The 12,272-nt window shown below is 47.9% G+C and overlaps 1 protein-coding gene across 1 annotated transcript in view; it reads right to left on the bottom strand.

Annotated features, from left to right (window-relative positions):
- Positions 1–8,447, bottom strand: part of LOC147659025 (uncharacterized) — a 94,017-nt gene extending 85,570 nt beyond the window's left edge. The window contains exon 1 of the mRNA XM_086952031.1: positions 8,206–8,447. The gene's annotated coding sequence lies outside the window, so the exon portion shown is untranslated. The remainder of the gene's footprint in view (positions 1–8,205) is intronic.
- Positions 8,448–12,272: the final 3,825 nt, after the last annotated feature.

Genomic DNA, 12,272 nt, shown 5'->3' with positions numbered 1-12,272 from the left:
TAAAATAAAAAATGTCCAGAAGTATGAACTGATTTCAAACTGAAAGACACCTCTTCTCTGTTTTCTAGAATGGCATGTTACCTGTGGGACGGCACCCACATTGCAAACAGCACAATGAATATGGCACCTCCGGCGAGTGGACTTTTTCTGGGCCTGCAGAGAATGGCTCTATCTCCAACAGCCCTCACGAAGGAGCAGCCTGAGCTCACTAGAACATTGCACAAAGTCTCCATGATTGCTCCAGCAGCAAATATCTCCCACATCGATGCCCATCTCTGGCTCTGTTATCTGGCTCCACGGACAATGGCAGTGTGCTGAGTTCTAAGGGTGGACAGCATTCAAAGACCCACCAAAGGAGGTTTGCCGGTTGAACAGAGTCCAGCACTTTTTCCTACAGCATCATTGTGATGCTCCACACCAAGGCAGAAGGACTCTGGCTTCGAAATACCAAGAGGAGAGTATGCCTTTGGATAAGGAGTGAGCTGTACATTACTAACAACGAAGAACATGGCTCAACTGACCAATGCCATCAACAACTTGAAGAAGATAGAAAAGAAATGGATCGCTGGAGGAGGTGCCATAGTAGATAGCCACTGATTTGTTGAACTTTGACTGGATACCTTTGTGGCAGTTCTAAAAAGTTTTTATTTTTTGCTGTTTCTTTTTGTGTTGCATCCCGCCGGTGAATGTCATTGTAGGAAAAGAAAGTTAGCACCAAGATAGTAGGGACAAACTACACTAGCATAGGGATTTACAGTTAACTGAGTATGAGGACAAAGATCGTGTTCATTGGGATGGGACTGGAATACAAATGGAGATGAGCAAGTTAGCAGCACCTAGCACCCACTATGGAATACAAACAGCTCCTCCACTTCTCCCAGGTAGAGACTGTCTGAGTAAGAGCCCAACAGCAGCCCAATATGTACGCCTGCTTAATGAGCAAGATGCAGAGTATGCGAAAATACTCATTAGGCCAAATGAAGACAAAGCCAACGAAATAGATAAACAAAAAGGTAGCTTTAAGTGTTATGTTAATGATATGCACTGGATACCGCCACTGGCTGAAGGGTCACAGAGATAGTCAGTTAAAAGAATGTTCATAGAATAAACAAGAGGAGGGAGATGATAGAGGGGCCTTTTTTATCGACCCTGGTAGCCTGAAGGCCCTACATGGCCCTGCTAGAGAAAATCTGAAAATATGCTTCAAACCCTCAATTGTTTGCTATGCATGATCAGCATATTAAATCCCACAAACTCCCTGAATCCTGGGGTAATAGACCCAAGGCAATGGCCAGAGAGACATGTCTTAGGCTAACAAAATGCACTAGGCCACAATAATGTTATAAATGCATTCTCTGATGCACTGAAAAATAATGGGGTAAATTGGCCTAATGTGAAGTAGTGATTTTCCACAGAGTCAAGACCAACACCCACACACACGTACACAAGACCCAGCTGGTGTAGAGGTAGATTGACACATTTCGGGGACTTTGCACTGAAGTCTTGTTTTGAAACTTAGCTTGCCGAAACGAGCCACAAACTTCTTGCAAAACTAGCACCTAGCGTACGTTTCCGGTCACACATACATTTTTAGAAATATGTACAGAACAAGATGTTCTCGCCCATATGTACAGAACAAGATGTTCTCGCCCTGTTCTGCGGTCAAGCATGGCCAACCGACCGTTAGGACACCCGACCGCCCCCCACTGTCCTAGGACAATGCGGCCAAACCACCTGCATCAGAAAGTGCGCCAGAAAAGGCGTCAGAACAGTGTTCGTTCTGCATTTTTCAGGTATATTAGATTCAGCCCGTCAAATCTGAAGCCAGAGCTCTGCTGATGCCACCTTTGCATGCAAGTTCTCCGGCCAGCCGATTATCTGACTTGGGACGTCAAATCCTCTCTCTCAGGTGGTGGACTTCCTAAGCCAGATAATACTTTTGTCTTTTTAAATCTCTGTCCATGCTCTGTATTTTCCATTCACACCTAATTCCTTGCATTTTTAGATTCCCTTAAGCTATTAGGCCCTGCTGGGATAGTCTTCATAGTTAAGGTGCTTCTAGGCACTAGACTTTATAAAGTGTTCTGCTTTCCCTAACTAATTTCTATTGTGCCTTTTAAAAGATCCCAGTCCTTTTTGCACCTTGGATCTCTTTGGAATGTTAAACTTGCATGGGTAATTCTCTTCAGAAAGGCACCTTTGTAGGCGCTATGTTTTCATAGAATGTATTCTGTGCCTTTTGAATCGCTTACTGATTTCAATTATACCGTTTTACAGGCCCTAATTCCAGCCTGTTTTCTAGGCTCTTGCACATAATAAATGTGAACTTGCGTTTTTTAATCCTGACAGATTGAAGTCAGACTTTCAAACATTTCATTGCTCAGGCTGATCAATTAATAAATGCATTTTCTGATGTACTTAAGACTTAACAAATAAAATGCCACTTCAAATGTGATCTTTGTCATCTCATATCAGTGTTCCTTGTTCCTCAGTGAAGTGTTGCGTCGGTGACCTGTGACCACGGCTCATGACCACAGCGGGGTGGTTTGTGACTTGGGACCACACCTTAAAGAGGCTTCTTTTCTCCCCTTATCACCACCTGATCTGATCCTCTGTAATTTTGGAATAGAAATTAAATTCAAGTGAGGCAATCTCTGGTTTTGTATGTGTTAGGGCTGAGGTACAGGATCTGATTGTGGATTTGTTTTTTCAATATAGGTGTGGCGCGAGCCCACCTCTGAAGATGATGCACTAAACAAGCTGCGTCGCAGTGAATTATTTGCAGTCTATGAATGGTGATATTGGGTATTCTTACATATACACGGTTAGCATTATGGGATCTAGATAGGACTGTGGCCACCGCTATTGACAAATACAAACTCTGGAGTGTTTAAGGATTACTCTATGTATAGGTTTTATACTGGAATTGTGTGTTTCCAGTACGAATCCTATGCTTGACAGCACACACACACCTCTGGCTTATGGTGTAAAGGTTATGTGTGGCACTAGGTAGACTGTGTTCTAGTGCTGGGGTAGTGAGCAGCAGCGTGCTGTTTCATAAATCTGGCTCCGCGCGGCTCTCTCCCCCTCGCACATCACAGCGCTGCACCTAACTGCTGAACTATGCTGCACTAAAAAATAATAAATCTACTCCGTAGTGTGCATGCGTGGTCTGCCCAGCCTCAACCCTCACATTCTCTTGTGCACGCGTGGTGTGCCTGGATTTAACCCGTACATTCTCCTCTGCATGCTTGGTCTGCCCAGCCTCAACCCTCACATTCTCTTGTGCATGCTTGGTGTGCTCAGCCTCAACCCTCACATTCTCCTGTGCATGCTTGGTCTGCCCAGCCTCAACCCTCACATTCTCTTGTGCATGAGTGGTCTGCCCAGCCTCAACCCTCACATTCTCTTGTGCATGATTGGTCTCCCAGCCTCAACCCTCACATTCTCCTGTGTATGCGTGGTCTACCCAGCCTCACCTCAGAGTTGAGTTCTGTGTGATTATAAGATAAACCACGTCATCTGTAATTCTACGTGCTTGGTCATCAGCACTAATGATTGAATGTGTTTTACACCAAGCGCGTAGAATTACAGATGACGTGGTTTATCTTATAATCACAGTGAACTGTCGTCAGCACTTATTTGGTTGGAAATGGCAAGGTGCCGCACATGACGATGCGGAATTAATTCTTTTCGCAAAAGCACGTAAAAAACTCAAGAAAAATGTTTAGGTTAACAGCAATGACCTAATGTTTAATTTACATACTGCATGATGATTTTAATACAATGTCTCATGATGTATCTCCCAACATTGACTAAACAAGTCTGTTTTTCCAGCTCCGAGGACGGTCAAACACCTTGAATCTGTTGTCACTGTCTATTACCTAGAGGTGTGTCACATGATATTGTATAAACACTGTCATTTGCATTGCACTCGTACTCGTGAACAAGGAGGTTGCCTCCGAAACGCGTCTAGTGACTTGGCTTAAAATAAAAACACGCTGAAAAGGAATACTTGTGGCCCTGGCATCGTTTGTGGGAAACCAGCGAAACGATTGTTGTTGACATTTGGGGTTCGCGACACCGCGGGTTTCTGCACAAACATTTAGCTGTAGGTTTACACATATACAGAAGTTGAGATGGACAAGGTGGGGGAAGAGAAATAAAGAGAAAGTTATTCGATTTTCACAAATGCGATGGCGAAAATCATGAGATCAGTGCTTGGAATTTCGCTGCTGCAGCAGGAATGCCTATGGTGTAAGGGGATTTATTTGTAATTGCAAATATTCAGCAACTAAAGCTACACTTTCAAGTGGTATGTGTATAAGTCTTTTTATTGTAATATTATGCTCTAGTCCACTAAACTTAGAACACATAACCCATAACAGGATTTCCTGCAATAGGAGTAACAAGCTGACTGGACGACCACATAAAACCTTTTTGCAAAAAGAAATATCTTTATCAATGTCTGTTCAAGCTTGGGCTATTAGATGCTTTTGCCGGCCCCGGGTTCTTAAGGTTTAACACGATTAAATATTTTTGGGGTATCACACGGACTTCAATGACCCTAAAAGCTGTAATAAATTCAAATGTATTCTAAATAGGGAGCCCCAAATTTGTTTTGCCCGGGCCCCACAAATTATTAGTATATCAATGAACTAGAAGTCAGCTTCATATGCTAGTTATGAATAAAACAACCACCTTACTTTATGGAACAAAGTCCGGATATCAAAGGGTTCAATGTACAGAACTGTGGGCAAAGGTGCTTAATAAAGACATGTATTCTGAGAGAAGAAACTAATATTGTTCTGTAAAAATATGCTTTTGTTTCCTCCTAGCATACCTCTTAATCCATTGCAGAGACAATCTCCCACTGAATACAAACATCAAAGAACAAGGTCTGAGCAGGTATTTGTGAAAATGAGTAACAACTCCAAACGGACCCATTCTGGACGAATGTATGACGTTACAGCGCATACATTTACAAAGCATGCACTTACAACGCAGTTTTTACATCACAACATCCACTACAACGCATTCCATTAGATCGCATGAAACTACATCGCATTTTAAAAAACTACCTTTACAATGCATTCCATTACATCGCATACTACTTTTACAACGCAAACCATTACAACGCATACCATTACATTGCATTTAAGGTAAGTATTGGATAGTATGGGGATACAAATTACTATTCTAACTCCAGGGGGTGCAACAGTAGGGTAAGTCTTGGATAGTGTAGGGGTAATAAATACTATTCTAACTCCAGGGGGGTGCAACAGTAGAGTAAGTGTTGGATAGTGTAGTGGTAAAAATTATTATTCCAACTCCAATGGCATGCGCTGTAATGGTATGCGTTGTAATGCCTGCGTAGTAGTGAAATGCGATGTAGTGTCATGCGTTGTAATGCCTGCGTTGTAGTATCATGCGTTGTAATGCCTGCGTTGCAGTATCATGCGTTGTAAAGGATGTTGCGATGTAATGCCTGCATTGTAAGTGTAGTGCGATGTAATGGTTGTGTCGTAAAGGTTGTTTCCCATTCTGGATATAAAGGAGTTAATACCACACACTGAGGCCACACTAAATCTTTGATGTACTTTAACAAGGTCACAAAGTGACCCTCTTGTACAGTACACCTCAAGTCCTGAATTTCAGCAAGGATACATAGCATTCTGGCACATGTAGTTTGGATGTAAACACTGTTAATATGGGTGTTTAAATATCATAATGCAATGTTCTTTAAAGAGCCATGGCTAAAAGAAAGAATTCATATATAACAGTGGGCCATGTAGTCTCACAATTATTAAACATTACATATACACCTGCAGGCTGCATCCCCTGATGATGGTGTGAGCTCAGTACACCTGCCCCCTGTGCCCCCTGATGATGGTGTGAGGTCAGTACACCTGCCCCCTGCACCCCCTGATGATGGTGTGAGGACAGTACACCTGCCCCCTGCACCCCCTGATGAGGTTGTGAGGACAGTACACCTGCCCCCTGCACCCCCTGATGATAGTGTGAGGCCAGTACACCTGCCCCCCTGCATCCCCTGATGATGGTGTGTACTCAGGACACCTGCCCCCTGCGCCCCCTGATGATGGTGTGAAGTCAGTACACCTGCCCCCTGCACACCTGATGACGGTTTGAGGTCAGTACACCTGCCCCCTGCACCCCCTGATGATGGTGTGAGGTCAGTACACCTGCCCCTGCACCCCCTGATGATGGTGTGAGGTCAGTACAACTGCCCCCTCTCCCCCTGATGATGGTGTGAGGTCAGTACACCCCAGGCGGCATCCCCTGATGATGGTGTGAGGTCAGTACACCTGCCCCTGCACCCCCTGATGATGGTGTGAGGTCAGTACACCCCAGGCGGCATCCCCTGATGATGGTGTGAGGTCAGTACACCTGCCCCTGCACCCCCTGATGATGGTGTGAGGTCAGTACACCTGCCCCCGCTGATGATGGTGTGAGGTCAGTACACCTGCCCCCTGCACCCCCTGATGATGGTGTGAGGTCAGTACACCTGCCCCCTCTGATGATGATGTGAGGTCAGTACACCTGCCCCCTGCACCCCCTGATGATGATGTGAGGACAGTACAACTGCCCCCTGCACCTCTGATGATGGTGTGAGGTCAGTACACCTGCTCCCTGCACCCCCTGATGATGGTGTGAGGTCAGTACACCTGCCCCCTGCATCCCCTGATGATGGTTTGAGGTCAGTGCACCTCAGGCTGCACCCCCTGATGATAGTGTGAGGCTAGTACACCTGCCCCCTGCACACCTTGATGATGGTGTGAGGTCAGTACACCTGCCCCCTCTTCCCTGATGATGGTGTGAGGTCAGTACACCTTCCCACTGCACCCCCTGATGATGGTGTGAGGTCAGTACACCTCAGGCTGCATCCCCTGATGATGGTGTGAGGTCAGTACACCTGCCCCTACACACCCTGATGATGGTGTGAGGCCAGTACACCTGCCCCCTGCACCCACTGATGATGGTGTGAGGTCAGTACACCTGCCCCCTGCACCCCCCCAATGATGGTGTGAGGTCAGTCCACCTACCCCCTGCACCCCCCTGATGATGATGTGAGGACAGTACAACTGCCCCCTGCACCTCTGATGATGGTGTGAGGTCAGTACACCTGCCCACTGCATCCCCTGATGGTGGTGTGAGTTCAGTACACCTGCCCCTGCACCCCCTGATGATGGTGTGAGGCCAGTACAACTGCCCCCTCTCCCCCTGATGATGGTGTGAGGTCAGTACACCTGACCCCTGCACCCGCTGATGATGGTGTGAGGTCAGTACACCTGCCCCCTGCACCCCCTGATGATGTTGTGAGGTCAGTACACCTGCCCCCTCTGATGATGATGTGAGGTCAGTAGACCTGCCCCCTGCACTCCTGATGATGGTTTGAGGTTAGTACACCTGCTCCCTGGACCCCCTGATGATGGTGTGAGGTTAGTACACCTGCTCCCTGGACCCCCTGATGATGGTGTGAGGTCAGTACACCTGCCCCCTGCACCCCCTGATGATGGTGTGAGGCCAGTACACCTGCCCCCTGCACCCCCTGATGATGGTGTGAGGCCAGTACACCTGCCCCCTGCACCCCCTGATGATGGTGTGAGGCCAGTACACCTGCCCCCTGCACCCCCCTGATGATGGTGTGAGGCAGTACACCTCAGGCTGCACCCCCTGATGATGGTGTGAGGTCAGTACACCGCGGGCTGCATCCCCTGATGATGGTGTGAGGTCAGTACACCTGCCCCCTGCACCCCCCCTGATGATGGTGTGAGGTCAGTACACCTCAGGCTGCACCCCCTGATGATGGTGTGAGGTGAGTACACCTCAGGCTGCATCCCCTAATGATGGTGTGAGGTCAGTACACCTCAGGCTGCATCCCCTGATGATGGTGTGAGGTCAGTACCCCTGCCCCCTGCATCCCCCTCGATGATGGTGTGAGGTCAGTAAACCTGCCCCTACATCCTCTGATGATGGTGTAAGGTCAGTACACCTTCCCCCTGCACCCCTGATGATGGTGTGAGGTCAGTACACTTGCCCCCTGCCCCCCCCCAGATGATGGTGTGAGGTCAGTACATCTGCCCCCTATTCCCCCCACCCCCTGATGATGGTGTGAGGTCAGTACACCCCCAGGCTGTATTCACACCTCTTAGGTTGCACAATGGTTGTGAGAGGCTCACTTACCCCTGCTGTGTCTACGATTGAAACTGAAGGTAACTTTAACTGCAGCCAGGGCTCCTCCTCTCCACTGGACAGACATACAGACCCTCAGGGCTCCTCCTTCCACTGGACAGACGGACAGACCCTCAGGGCTCCTCCTTCCTTTGGACAGGCGGACAGACCCTCAGGGCTCCTCCTTCCTTTGGACAGGCGGACAGACCCTCAGGGCTCCTCCTTCCACTGGACAGACAGACAGACCCTCAGGGCTCCTCCTTCAACTGGACAGACAGACAGACCCTCAGGGCTCCTCCTTCAACTGGACAGACAGACCCTCAGGGCTCCTCCTTCTACTTGACAGACAGACAGACAGACAGGCAGACCCTCAGGGCTCCTCCTTCCACTGGACAGACAGACAGACCCTCAGGGCTCCTCCTTCCACTGGACAGACAGACAGACAGACAGACAGACCCTCAGGGGCTCCTCCTTTCCCTGGACAGACAGACAGACCCTCAGGGCTCCTCCTTCCACTGGACAGACAGACAGACCCTCAGGAGCTCCTCCTTTCCCTGGACAGACAGACAAACCCTCAGGGGCTCCTCCTTTCCCTGGACAGACAGACAGACAGACAGACCCTCAGGGCTCCTCCTTCCCCTAGACAGACAGACAGACCCTTAGGGCTCCTCCTCCCTGGACAGACAGACAGACCCTCAGGGCTCGGCTCCTCCTTCCCCTGGACAGACAGGCAGACCCTCAGGGCTCCCTCCTCCTCTCTGGACAGACAGACAGACCCTCAGGGCTCCTCTCCTCTGCAGGAGGCTGGGGCTCGCTGCTGCTGCGGACTCTGCACCCGCTGACCCGGATACTATCACACGCACGCCTGAGGAGAGCTCGGCAACATCCGGTACTGACACTGACTCTGCTGACGCTGACCCAGAAGCAGACAATACTGAGAGGGGGGCGGGGCTTATAGTATCCTGAGAGGAGGCTTCCTTCCGTCTCCACTCCTGGTGCTGACGCTGCCCCCCGTGACTGGGATACTGTTCACCTCACAGGCCTGAAGAGAGCTCCCTCGGCTCCGTTGCTTCTGCCGACTCTGCCCCCAGTGACCCGGAAGTGAAACTGTTCATGAGTTTCCAACAGTGAAAGAGAAGAGACCCGGAGAGAGGGTGAGACTTGGGGGGGGGGGGGGGAGGAGGAGAGAGGAGGGGGCAGGGGGGTGGCAGAGGGGGGAGAGAGGAGGAGGAGGGCAGAGGGGGGCGAGGGGGGAAGAGAGGAAGGGGAGGGGCAGAGGAGGGGGGTGAGTGGCAGAGGAAGGGGAGGGGCAGAGGAGGGGTATTTATTTTTATTTATTTATTTATGCGATTTTATATAGCGCGGACTTTAACCGAAGGTGTCAGAGGCTTCACAATAGGAGCAGTAATGATACATGAGGAGAAAATTACAAGTGAACAAATTGCAAAAGCAAACGTTAAGTTACATGAATCAAAAGTGACAATAGTGAGCAACCAAAATACATGAGGTAGCAATCCGTGCATTACAGGAGGAAAAAGTGATATGTGTGCAGGTTACAAAAGCGTACAAAGTACAAGTAGGCGCGGGGACACGCCGAAATGGCGTCACCATGCGCTTTACAAACCCCTTTATTATTTATTATTATTAATACTGCAATAAATGGCAGACACTCCAGTACAAGAACAAACGTTACATAGGCAATGGTGGCACTTGTGCAAGTATCTAAAGTAAACACAAAGTGAGAGGTAGCATACAGTTTATTACAAGAGAAAAGTGACGTGTGCAAGTTACAAAAGGGTACCAGACACAGGTATAAGGATAATACTTCAATAAATGGTAAACACTCAAACTGCCAGAACACACTGGGAAGGGACTTCCATAGTCATGGACAATAGAATCTTCAATAATGGGAGGTCTTCCTTCACATGATAGAGATGGCGTGAATTAGATTTGGAGGTGTCTTTGGAGGAGGAGAACTTTGAGGTCCATTTTGAAGGCCTGGGAGAAGGAGGTGGTCCGGAGCTGAGGCGGAAGTGAGTTCCAGATTCTCACTGCGCTGCCTGAAAAGGATTGGACCATCGATCTTTCCTTCTTGAAAGTGGGGGGTTCAAGCAGTATATTTTGCGCATTACGAGATGGTCTAGAGCCTCCAAACAGTTTCAGTTTATTCGACAGGTAGCGAGGAGAGGAGGAGTGCAAGGCTTTGTGGGTGATACAGGCAGTCTTGTAGATAGCTCTAGCCTCGATTGGAAGCCAGCGAAGGGTGGATAACAAAGGTGTGATGTGGTCGCTTCTTTTGGCCCCACAAATTAAACGGGCTGCTGAGTGGAGGACAGATTTAAGGGGGGGACAGGTGGGATTTGGGGAGGCCAGTAAGAAGAGAATTGCAGTAGTCCAGTCTGGAGAGGACCAGCGATTGCACCAGTGTTTTAAGGTCTTGCTCAGGGAAAAAGCGAAGAATTCCCCAAAGAAGGCACAGTTGATATCGTGCAGACTTTGCAATGGAGTTGATGTGGGGGATTAGATTGAGTTTGTTGTCGAGTATGACACCAAGGCATTTTTCGCTATCGACAATGATGGGTTTATTGTTAAGTAGATTCATCTGATCCATCCATGATTGAACCGGCGGAGGAGAGAGTGAGGAGGAGAGGAGGAGGAATTCAGTTTTGGAGGGATTCAGAATCAGTTGATGAGTTGACATCCAGTTTTGAATGGAGTCGAGCTTAGGATGGCGAGATCGTGAGTGGAAGCAACCTTGAGGTAGATTTGAGTGTCATCTGCGTAGAGATGATAGTGGATCCCGGATTTACTTAGGAGATTTCCCAGTGGTTCTAGGTAGAGATTGAACAATGTGGGTGCAAGTATAGAGCCTTGAGGAACACCTTGACCTACTGCCAAAGGTGACGAAAGACTGTTCGCTATTTTGATCATTTGGGATCTATCAGAGAGGAAGGAAGCAAACCATTTGAGCACAGTGCCCTCCATGCCCATTCTCTGTTGCAGTGTTGAGGAGAGTGTAGTGATCGACAGTGTCAAAGGCTGCAGAAAGGTCAAAGAGAATTAGAAGACAGGACCCCCCCCCCCCCCCGAGTCGAGTACCCTCAGCGCGTCATCAACCACTTGCAATAGGGCTGTTTCAGTGCTGCAGTTTTGGATGAAGCCGGACTGACAATTGTCAAGAAGATCATTGTCCTTGATATGACGAGAGAGTTGTATCGCTACACATCTTTCTATGATCTTCGCAAGAAAGGGCGGAAGTTGTTGAGGTCATTCGCATCAGCAGTGTGTTTTTTAAGCAGAGGGGTGACCTGCCCAGTTTTGAAGGAAACGAGGAAGGCTTGGGTCTGTACACTACCTGGCCTAGACCACTCAAATTAGCACAACGAAAATACATTGGCAAGGTAGGTTAATTATGACAACAAAGTATGGTACCACTTACCCAATTGATCTAAGCGGACACACTTATCATTTAGTATTTTTTACTCTTTTTCTCATTTTCCATAAATTTCATTCATATATGTCAAAAGAAAGATACAGATTCAGAAGCAAAAATTCACATAAAGTTACACTTTTCAAAACATAAATTAGACAATCACTGTGAATGAAACATATTTACATTTACACGATATATACATAAAACACAGACAAAAATGCCTATTATCAATCAATGTTTACGGCACCAGTCCTGATATACATCCTATAGCAAACCAAGAGGCACTGAATATTTTTGCTAGCCTGCTTGTTTGTTTATACTGGAACAATAGCAAATAATAGGGTCATAAGACAGGTGAAATAATATCCACAATCAAAATCCTGCCATGCCCTTCCTGAGTCTTGTTCCAGTAGTGTGTCAACACGTTTCGAACCCACGTATTAATGAGGGGCTCTCCTCAGGACCTGGACTGGAGACTGTCCTGTACTGAAATGCCGCTTTGGATGAGCAACAATGTTCTTTTCCGGGACACTCTGGTACTGTGTATCTCAAACAGGGGGTCTTTACAAGTGATTCCTTGCTTGCTTGTGATTACGGTGCCCGGCACTGTTTGCTCAAGAACGGGCGGTGGAGAGGAATTCTTCAC

The sequence above is a fragment of the Lissotriton vulgaris genome, unplaced genomic scaffold (assembly GCF_964263255.1).
Source record: "Lissotriton vulgaris unplaced genomic scaffold, aLisVul1.2 SCAFFOLD_2042, whole genome shotgun sequence".
Classification (NCBI taxonomy): domain Eukaryota; kingdom Metazoa; phylum Chordata; class Amphibia; order Caudata; family Salamandridae; genus Lissotriton; species Lissotriton vulgaris.
This window is presented reverse-complemented; position numbering and strand designations above follow the sequence as displayed.